The sequence below is a fragment of the Monopterus albus genome, unplaced genomic scaffold (genome assembly GCF_001952655.1).
Source record: "Monopterus albus unplaced genomic scaffold, M_albus_1.0 scaffold2.1, whole genome shotgun sequence".
In the NCBI taxonomy this organism is placed as follows: domain Eukaryota; kingdom Metazoa; phylum Chordata; class Actinopteri; order Synbranchiformes; family Synbranchidae; genus Monopterus; species Monopterus albus.
The window spans coordinates 7,375,538-7,387,194 of record NW_018127882.1 but is presented as its reverse complement, the minus strand read 5'-3'; the positions used below and the strand labels follow the sequence as shown (position 1 = coordinate 7,387,194).

Genomic DNA, 11,657 nt, shown 5'->3' with positions numbered 1-11,657 from the left:
TGTCGCTGCAAATACTACTGTGCTACAGGACATTGTTTATCTTGTTTATTGCTGACGGCATGGGTGTAAGTGAGTCACTGGAGGGGAGGTATTTGCAGAACCTTTGCCAGGTCATAAAATGTAGTGTTTGTCCCCAGAAAGACAGAAGCATAGGAACAGAATGAGTTTCTCTGAGGAACAATGCCTCACTGATACCATTTTTTGCTGGTGGATAGTCACCATTGCTGCCAACAGTGTCCCATTTAAGAGCTGCTTTTGGCTTTCTACGGAGTTTTCAAGCATCTGGCTGTTCGTGCATCAAGCCTCATGCAACTTTTGTGGTTCTTCATGGCACCATACTCTGTGTGTTGTGTCTGTGTTGTGCTGGACCTTGTGATTTTTGAAGAAGCAGTTGAATTACGTGTATGTGATTTGACATTTTACCTGATGGCCTTTTATAAGCATCTCTTCCATTCTCAGTGGGAGATTAAAAACATACCTCAAGTGGATGCAATTGTCAAAGACATTGTTCCTGTTGGTGTACCAGAATACAGTAGGTTTTTACCAAATAGGAAATTTGAGTGGTTGTCACTTCATTTGACTGGTGGGGAAATGTGATCCCTGTACTGTAGGTGCAGATATTACAGACTATGACCTGTAAACATCACTGACAGTACACAGAAGGACAACCAGGTAATTACATCATACCTGTCGCTGACCTGTAAATGACCAGACGGGAACTGAGAAGGATGCAAATGCATCTAAAATTACAAAAGACAGATCTGTCAGACATCTCATCCCTAACTGACTGTGATAAAAAAGAAACATTTCTGTCAGAAGGATACACAACCTGTCACATAAAGGCAAATGGCCTCGAAGTCTCAAAAGAACCAACCAAGTGCTGTCATTTTGTCGAGTATCTTGCCAGCAGCGACCCAGAGGCTCAACCTGTATAAAACAAATATTTGCCCAGAGGCCTTTTCCTTTATTTTTTCTTTTGTTTTATTTAATTTTTTTGATATTTACCTTGTATATTATCCTCTAGAATCTACCACTGCCTTCACACCTGGTGTCTTGTTGCATATTAAGGCATTTGCTTTCATTAAAAATCAGGACAAGATAGCACTATTCTGAAGGATGACCTCAAATTCTGTGATGCTGAGGACTCTACATCTGGTTTCACTTTTCCTGCCTTCTGCATTTTGCAAAGGAGTCGAAACATCTAAATGAAGAATAGAGATAAAAAAAGCACAGACACATGATAAAGAACAAGTATAATCTAACCTGCAAGCGAAAAAAAAACCCAAAAAACACTGTGTGCTGAAAGATGGACCAGTTACTCTGCCCTTGAGAATTGCTTTAACCAGAGCATCTTAAGTTCATTTAACTTGCTGATTACCACTTTGTTTTTACTCCTCAAGTGGACATTACATCAACACACACACACCAGCCTCTGGTCCCCACAAGGATGGCCAAGTCTCCACAATGTGAATGTGTTAACAGGTTTCGGTCCCCATAATGTAAGTAAAACAAAGGCACACACACATCTCACTCTGAAAACCAGCAGTCTGTCTTAATAAAAAAGAACATTTTCTATTTTTTTCAGTGCCTTCCAAAATGATTACATGAATGTTGCACTGACCTGCACACACTTGTTTTCAGATTTGGGCAAAGAAATCATGAATCGTGATTAAATTCTTACATCATCAGTGCTGAATGTTAGGAGGAGATCACGACCCTGTTCTCTGATGTCTGGTACTTTTTACAGCTCTCCATCTACCACTACTGCCTACCCGAAACTGACATGGTAGTATTTCATCCTAATTACCCTGGGTCAAATTGACTCTAATGCTGTGTAAGCGCAGCATGTGCAGGACATTTCACTTGAACCTTAAGCTAGACTCGCTTTTATGTTTATACCGAACGGGCATTCACTTACCTGTCACTCGCGCATCGGAAGCACTTCGTGTAGGAAACCGCACAGAGGAACCTACAGGAACACTTTGAAAATAACTGAAGACAACACTTTTCTGTCTTGTGCAGAACTGGATCATGAATTCCATGCTAAAACACAAGAAACCAAATAAAACATTTGCAACATTTTTAAAAAAGTGTATGTTCAGTAGGATTGAATTAACAAATGATAGATCATGTGTTTTACCTGTGTTTATTGAGGTGTTTCTCTACAGTATTTTGTTGCTATTCTGGTTGTGACTCTGAAGATTTCATTGTTTTGCTGGATGTCTCTGGAGCGTAACCCTGCAACCTGAAACATAACAATATGCTTCAGGTCACAGTTACACACATAAAGCACAAGTGATACTCCAGCTGACACTGGAGGCAACGTAGACAGCTGGACTGATAAAAATAGGATTAATGGTTGCGTGAGATGAGCGTGACAACAGCAACTGAAAAATGGTGTATGCGCAGCGTAACACTGTTTACAGTGTTTGCATGACTGGTTTTTTTTTTTGTTTGTGTGTATGTGTGTGACTATAATTACAAATATGTCTTTATTGCACTGTGAACCTAAAGTCATTTCTCCACTTACTTCTGCCATGAAGACACATTATCTGGCTGGATGGGTGCATGTGCTTACACGAGCAATAATAATAGCTATAAGGCTGCCTTAGTTTCTGTGATTGGTGTTAATTATGTGTTGTCTTGGACTCAAGTGTTACTGGTGGATAATTTATTGCAGATTTATTTTACTACAAGGGCTGACGTGAACAGCATGACTGCACCTTTTCTTCTCATAACAAAGAAACAATCACCTTAACCTTATTTATGAGCGTACTGGTATTTTTTGTAATTCATTATTACTATTATTACTCTTTTGTATGTTATATTTAGCATGTTTTATTTGTAAATGCTTGAAAGAAAAGCACATGGAATAAAAACCCTAATGGGAGGAAGGAAACAAGACAAACGAACATAATAAATGGATATTTCTGAATTCTAACATCATTGGCAGTGGGCTATAACGAAACTTATTCTTCTGTCAAAAGCTTCAAAACTTCTTTTCGAAACTCGTTAATTCAAGAATTGAAACACACAGTGTCCTATATGTTCCCTCATTTCCTTTACAGGCTCATTCTTATTCAAGGCCTGTCTGGTAAAGGGGTCTAGATCGGCTCTAATCATGCACTGGGCTGAAGGTAAGGAAACATCCTTGACTGAACTGATTTTCTATCACAGGCAGACACATATAGACAATTAGGAGTGAACAGAAGAAGCACAGATCTTTAACATGAAAAGTCAATACGCTGGTTTACAAATCTCATCCCTGTTCCTTGTTATTGTTGTGCTGATTACACTGACCTGAAGAGTACATTAAAGACAATCGTCCAAAAAAAACCCCTTCAAAACACGGTTCTGTTCCTATTCTCTCTTACACAAATTATTTGTAATGTTCATGGGCTGCTGAGCTATCATGCATTCCATAAATGTGTCAGCTGTACACTTAGTACATTAACTAAAAAATAAATAGTAGAGAAGAGTGTTACTTGCTCTCATAACCATGGAAACTGAGAATGTGATATTCATAAATCTGTGACAAAAATTTGGATTAAAAACAAAAACAGGCCAACAAACTATAAAATACTCTATGCACTATAATCACAATCTTCATCTAAGTGATTTGAAAACCTACACAATATACACATTAGCATAAAAGATGGCTGAAGTTAATGATTATGGTATTGGATGAATTTGCCAAGTCACAGTGTCCAGAATTAACTTATTGGCTCTACCTGCCAAGACTTGATAAACTAGAAGTTATGTGCCAGGAATGCTGGCCAAGGAGATTCAGTGTTAATTTAATATTTGCACATCTGCTTTTGCAACATATTAACATTCTTATTCATAATGAAGACCAGTACAAGTCAATAAAGTCAAGGCATTCAAATGTTCCTGTCTCACTTCAGGGCCAGAGTGACAGCTGACTCTCATTGATTTTTTTTCTTGCAGACATATTTTAAGTGAAATTGATATTCCCCTGGCTAATTACCAGTCCTGCACTCAGCTTAATCCTGCCACTGCCATCTTAAAAGCCATCACTATAGTCCATACATACATCATAACAACCATTTAATGACCACAGAGGGGTTTGAATTTGCCCATTTCGAACATATGTTCAACAAAAAGCTGAATATATAATATTAGGGCTAAATATTGTGTAATTTTTGTAGTTTCTGAGTGTATGGGTTTTTTTTTCTGCCCACCAATTGGATCTTCTGTGAGGCAGTGTCTCTAGAATCAGGTTTGCAGAGGAGTTATCAAAATCTTTGATATGATGGGTCAGAGTCAGCTAACCATGAAGCTGAAGTGCACTTCAAGGGCTAATCGAAGACTGTTACAAGCAAAAAAAGTGTTGAAATTCTTCTCTCTGTTCAAACAAACCTACTGTTACTTTCTTAACAATGACTAACAGTGAGACAAAAAAACAGATATTGCAAATTAGTATTATATTGTGTTGTTTAAGTATGTGATTCCAAACAGCATTTGTAATTGAATGCAGAGTGTGGGCAGGGACGGTTAAATAAAACCTTACCTAGTTTAATCACAATAAAACAATAGTGACTTTGAAGAGTAAACAAGATGTGGAATACAACATGTTGTTTAAAGCATAACTATATGAGAAAATAGATTTTTAAAAGGAACAAAATAAATAAATAATATTCTAAAAACTCAGTACTTTCTCCCATTCTTGAGCAACAGCATTGCATATAAAAGGCCCAGCTTCCCTACCATTATACACCAGCTAGAATTCTTCAAATGGATTGAGAAGTTCAGAAACTATGGTTCTTGCTGCCATCTTAATGGCAAATCTATTGCAAGTTTACCAACAACCTCGGAGAGAAAAAAAGACATAAAAGTGAAGGCTGCTTTGTTTCACAGACTGCTGTTCTCGTGGGTTCACTGAGACATACGGCTACTGCTTTTTAGTCTGCTGGAATCTTCTGTGTGGGCCTATATCATTATAGCTGACATGTGATATAAAACAACCAAAATGCCTTGTACTCATTTTTGTCTAGTGTGTAGAAAACGTAAGATTTAAACAGTGCAGATATGACAGATAGCATCGGCCCCATGTGCCTAATTGCTGTTTGCTGTGTGAATACATGCAACTGTTTACTGGAGATCAGAATATACTTTATCATCTTATCAGTCTGAGTTGGCCAATAACCTCACTAAATACTTTGCTGGTAAAATTTAGGAAAGAAAAACAAAGGTAGTGAGCAAATAATTCAGCCGGTTTTCCCCGAATAGAGAATAAATACATTATTGCTCGTCTCAGAATAAAACCTTGGTGCCACACCTGACCTTTGGCTAACTTTTCTCTTGCAAATCAAATTGAAATCTACCAGATGGCAGCATCAGAAACCTTAGGAAATATGACCACTGGATCCAGTTATTCTTATAATGCTCAGGATAAAATGTCAATGGGCATTAGCTAATTTCATCAGTGATGCTTTTTATTAAATTCTTTAAAAGCCATTCTGGTTTCCTTGCCAAATATGCCATATTAATTTAAGGCTGGAGACCTTGAAGGAAGGATAACCCAATTTGTACATTAATATGTTAAGTCTATAGTACATTTTGAAGGAATTAAAAGCACACACAGCCAAATATTGTTTTTGATATTGAAATATTCATTTGTATGGTTATGCTTTTAAAGTGCCAATTATCCAAAAAAAAAAAAAAACATTTAATTTTATTGCATGTGTTTCTCTCTCTGAACAATATACAATAAAACACAATGGTTCTTTTTGTTAGGTAATAAAATAATGTGTTCCATTAGAAAACTGAGTAACACACTGGACTGCAATACTCGATGAAACTGTGTGTTCATGTACCTCTATACATATGATTACTTTATAATTACTACCTGTTATTATGCACTGTGTTGTTAGTCCTGACATTAGATCAAAATGTGCATCCCATATTGGCTGCCATGGCTCAACAACACTAGAGTAAAGCCTCAGCATCAGTCTCAGTCTAATGCCCTGTAACCTTGAGAAACAGTGCTAGGTATTTTGTGTTTACGCTGCTTTAGGTTCTTGTTAAAGGGAGGGTGAGATCAGATACAGTACGACTTTCTTGTACCCACACACTTCATCAGTGCTTCTCTGTTTGCATGGTTTCTATAGCAACAAGCGTAGTGCTTTGCTGGTCTCGATTCCATTGTCAGAATTTATGCACCAAACTAATTAAAAATTTTTCAAAGAGAGTAATAAAGCAATGTGATTCAATTAAGTAGTTTTATTGTCATATAATCTTCAGCAAACAGCTAAACTTTATATGTGTAACACTCCTTTGAGCACTACCAACACCAAATGTGGCTGATATAATTATGTAAACACCTCTTATAGAAAGCACTAACACAAAAGTATTTTCTTTGGATCATCAAATGCATGAAGCTTACAAGAAGAACTAATTAGATCAGGTACATATTTATTTTTTGTTATTCAAAATGTGCTACATTAACTTATAAGTTCCAATAGTTTGGTCAAATGTGATGGAAGCTACAAGTCTGTCATGTGTATTATTATCAGATTGAGTTGTAAAGAAGAATGATGTCATGACTACTCTGTAGACCAGTTGTCATGCTGTGAAACACCAGCCATGTCATTGTTATGTCATCATACTGTGGGTCATGCTGTGTGGATGAATAGGGGCTTAAAGGGCATGAACACATCACTGACAAAACAGTAGCCCAACTTGCGAAATCTAATAAGCTTGTGCTAGATGGTGCAGTATAATATTAAAATAAGCAGTAGTGCAACATTGAAAAGTGCAGGAAATGTATTAAGCATGGTCGACACAAAAACAGGAGCCAGTTTGAGTGTGAGAATATATGTTGTGATCCAGATGACGATTTAGATACATGAGCAGCTGCCCGGGGTGGCATCCTGCCAGAGGAGAGCACAGCACACCCACACAAAAAATTCACAGCGGTGGTGACATTTTCACGATCAGTGTTCTATCACTCATTTGCATGTCACGTCAGTGATATCATGTCACTGCCTGAGTGGGTCTTCCACCATCTCAGTGACACAATTATGTGATGCTACCAAATAAACCACAAGTCATTTGTAATACTGTGAATAAAATGTATAGTTTCAAAGACATATTGTTTCTTTTTTTTTTTTTTTTTTGAAGGGAACTTTACCCAGGATGCCACACATGCTACAGTCGTTTTGATCAACCAAATTCAGACTACAGGCTAAGTACTACAAAGTGATATTGGCAGGCCATTGCCATTTAATAGCACAAAGCACTGATAGAAGAGGGTACATCTTCACTTAAAATAGTTGATGACTTCATTGCCACAAGGCAGAAACAACTGCTTGAAACCAGATCGTTTCAACTATTAATTTAAAAGAACTGCTAGTAAACAGAGAAGGCTGTGTGATGCACCAGTGAAAAGATGAACCTTATCGAAGCTGTAAGGTATGAAAGCAGCGACAATATACCAGACAGAACGAGAGTATGTTTCCTTTGGATTGAGAAACTCAACAAGGATGACAATAGGGAAGCAGTTTTTAACCGAAAGTCTCCAAAGATTTCATAAAATGCCTCCAAGCAATGCATGAGAGTGACTAGTAATATGAATACTCCTTTATATTTTTAGCAGCTTTTCATTGTCTGAAGTTATAAAAAAGAATCATATGATATTAAAATACAGAGACCAGCAGGTATCAGACGTAAACCTTTTGATAATCAGTGTAGGTGTTAATGTGAACCCCCAATTTGTTTAATTTGTCCCTTTTAATTGTTTGTGAGTCACTTGACAGAAATCCTGAGTATGACTGCATTACATTTAACAACCAAAATGAGGTATATAGACTATTATTATAATTAAACCCAAGCTGCTCATTGAAGTTGTCCATGATGTGACCAGCAGATAGATGGATAGATGTGTCTGTTCTGTCTACACACACCTGGATATTGCCTACAAGTCATATCCAAAATGCTTAATGACCTCGTTTAGCTGACGGGAGGTGAAGGTTCTCCTAGTCTGCCACATTTTCCTAATTGTTTTTTAATTACACCTCAGACTGTATCATCTGGAGTAATTTGAGACAGCGGGTCAGTTTCCTGATATAGTGATAAAACATAAATGAAAAATTAGGCCTAGTTCGTCTAAGGCTTTAAATTCAACCTAATCTAAGTTGTGTTAAGGAATTAATTAAATGTATATTTCATAGACTAGTAGAGCAGTAGCTAGTGAGCTAAGGTTTTTCAACCATAGGTGCCAGTGAGCTGAAAACTGTGCTCAATATGTGATTACAGAATTTCAGATCTAGGTATAAAGCAATGACAAATTTGGTTGTACATTAACACTGCCTAAAATTGTCTGCCATGATTCTGATGCATATCTCTGAGTTCATATATTACAATGATGCAGCTCGTTTTCAAAGCTCCAACAGGCTCAGTATGTTTTCCTGTAGAGTCTGCCTGGATATTTCTATATATTCATCAGCTTCATCAGTAGAAGGATTTTGAAGCTGAAGATCTTATGGCATAATGATGATGGCACAGTTTCTTGCCTCTCCACAAGCCGTGCTGTCTGGCAACATTCAGCCATCTCTCCACTCATCCTTAAAAGGTGATGACCTTGAAGTGTGTAGAAAGACACCCTTCTTCTACCCATTGAAGAGTTCGGAACATTTCCCCCACTGTCCCTGCCAAAAGACTGCCAAGTTAATATCCCAGCAACTGCAACAGCAGAAGGCATTTGCTTCCCCATGCTGGCACATGATCTCTGCTCAAGCTTGGCCCCGGCGCATGTGACTTCAGAAAGTCTTCGGAAATGGTGTTTCATGCTCTCTTTATGGGCAGCCTTTGGCAATTGCTCAAGTAAATTTGGCGGGAGTCCTTACAGCTAAAGCCTTAAGTCCTACTATAGACTCTCAGACAAGTCTGAGAAATTTCACTCTGGTGCTGGTTATTAGGACAAAGCATGGTGGTGTATATTATCCCTGCTCCAGTCTAGCTGTGCAGACAGTAGGTAGTTCTGTTCTTCTTCAGTACTGTGTTAAAGAGATGGTAAAATCTAATAAAATCTACCTCTTAACCACTAAGCAAATGACATGATCCTGTCCAATGCATCAATGTCAGTTCTGTTTGCAAATAAGCAGGTAAGGCATTCTTCAGTGCAGAAGTAATTTAGCTCACTTTTCATTCTTGTGGTCAGCTGCAGGAGAAGAGATTGTGTGTTTCACTAAGAACTGTGGTGAACAGAACTGCAATTTTACTGATCTAAAATGGCTCCCTTCCCCTCCATGCTACTCAACATGATTGGTGACCACTACATGTCATGTTTAGAACACACCACTCCAAGATGGAAGTGTTTCTACATTCCTCTGGATGTGGTGTACTTTTTATGGCCTAGAGGGCACTTGATCCTGCCTTTATTTTCCAGATACCAAAGAAGATGCAGTACCAACTGCACTGTTCCATTTTGAAAGCTGTAAAACTGGTGGTCCTTGTGAGTGAGTCACTACTTTGTTGTCCCTACAGAGAGGTGGCTTGTTTTAAAGTGAATGGAAGCTGGCAATTGTATCACTATTGGTTGGAGGTTTAAAATGAGATTTTTATGCAACCATTACCAGTCTACATTGGTGGATCTACCCCGATTAGCCAAACAAGTAAATGCAAATATTAGTGTGGTGCTCCACAGGGGTTGGTGAGTGTGCTTACAGGAGTGCTAAATTTGTGCTCATAAATACAATCATGGTGGACATTTTCATACTACAGTACAGTTAATATTTAAAAAATCAGATGTTTGAAAGGCCACATGTATACTTTTCTCCTTGTTTTCTCTGCCCCGCTGTGTTTTCATTATGTGTCAATCTCGACCAACTCCACTGAAGTGGAAGCAGTCAATATCACCCTGTTCTGTACCATGTGAAGGGTGAAGTCTAATCGCAGACTGCACTGGGTGCATTGGTCCCTAAGGGATGGCTCATCTTCCAAATAAAATGTGCTGAAGCAGAAAGAACTAGAACCCTGATTGCTTTTAAGGTACTTCTGAATCTCTTTTTGCTTAATATAAAATAGTTAGGCTCTAAAGCTAGAGTTTCTCAGAGATCTCACTTTTATTTGTGATTCTGTAAGGTAATTGTTTAGTCTAACATTATGAAACAACAACATTTCAGATTGTTTTTCCCTAGTAGTATGTAAAAGTCTTAAGTCTCCACATGAAGTTAGCAGCTTGCAGTCAGAACAGTAGCTGCTCTAGGCTACCAAATAGTTCATTTTTATGTTGACTCTCAAACTGAGTACAGTTTCACCAACCAGCTGTATAGAGTTCCATTAGTATGTTATGTTCATAATATGGAACTTAATTTATGATTCTGTTTTCTTTGAAATATCTTTAATATCATCAATTTACTTATTATTCAATATGGGGAAATAAAGTTGTCAGTGGAACTCCTCCCCAGTAAGGCAGCATACTGTGGCACAGCTACAGTTGTATAACCATTAGACTACATTGTTGAATGCAATAACCAAATGATGGTTGCTGCTGGTGATAATAGTGCCTTAAACTTATAACTGTCAGTGATCATCTCCAGCAATGAGCATTACAGGCTAAAACCTCCCCACACCCATCCTCCAGGGCCCATAAAGGCCACCCTGCGCTTTTGTTCTAGCAATCAAGATATGCATGGCCATTAGTTTCGAAAGCCAAATGGTGCAATTCAACTCTGACCTGCCTTCAGCGTAAAATGAATTGAGACTGAATTATTCTCCCCCAGTTACTTTCCTATGCAACACCATCATAAAGAGCAGTTACTCTAATTTCCTTTGACAAATCGTTAAAGAGCCTCGGCACTAATGTGTCAATTCATCTCCGCTCAGGCTACTTTAGAAGAGTACAGTATCCACATACACACACATAGACAAAATACAGACTGCAACACAACACAGTGTTTTGTTTATATTATATAATAAATAAAAATACTCCGCTCAGGCTACTTTAGAAGAGTACAGTATCCACATACACACACATAGACAAAATACAGACTGCAACACAATACAATGTTTTGTTTATACTATATAATAAATAAAAATATCTATATATATATATATTGATTTTGAAAAACATACACCCTCAATCATTTACAGTCTGGCATTATATTTTGCAGTACCTGCAAAATAATAATATTAAGCAAAACTAATGTGCAGCCTTAATCCCACTGTCTCGTTAAACTGTCAGGTCAACATATTTATTTCAGAGCCATGCTTTTGTGCTGTTAAAAATGTAGATATTGATGTGGGATTGTGGCACACAAACTTGTTCAGCCAGCTGTTTCAAATGTTATCACCCCATTACATGGCCAGTCACTGCTGTTATCCCACCCATAAAATTATGCTTTAGCAGGGGCAGACTGCGCCTAACAGTAGACCAGAAGACAAAACACTTTGATACAGGAGACATCTGTTTCCCATTTCAAACTGATCATTGTTGTTACTTTCCCCAAACCATTCTCTCCAATTCTTCTACCTACATCTAACTAAGTATTTATTGTGCCTAAACCTGGAACCTGGCTCTGCATTTATTACTGTAGCCATGACAGCAAAGATCTGGCTTATGATAGCATCTGACTAGGAGGTAAAGTGGGGCCCTACTAAGCTACATCTATGGCCTCAGTAACAATAACAATGGC

The 11,657-nt window shown here is 37.9% G+C and overlaps 1 long non-coding RNA gene across 1 annotated transcript; it reads right to left on the bottom strand.

The window, feature by feature from the left end:
- Positions 1-772: 772 nt before the first annotated feature.
- LOC109954689 (uncharacterized) lies at positions 773-2,226 on the bottom strand. Its single transcript, XR_002274173.1, has 3 exons — positions 2,141-2,226; positions 1,919-2,043; positions 773-1,201 (listed from the first exon to the last, which is right to left on the bottom strand). It is a non-coding gene; the product is annotated as an uncharacterized LOC109954689 (long non-coding RNA).
- Positions 2,227-11,657: the final 9,431 nt, after the last annotated feature.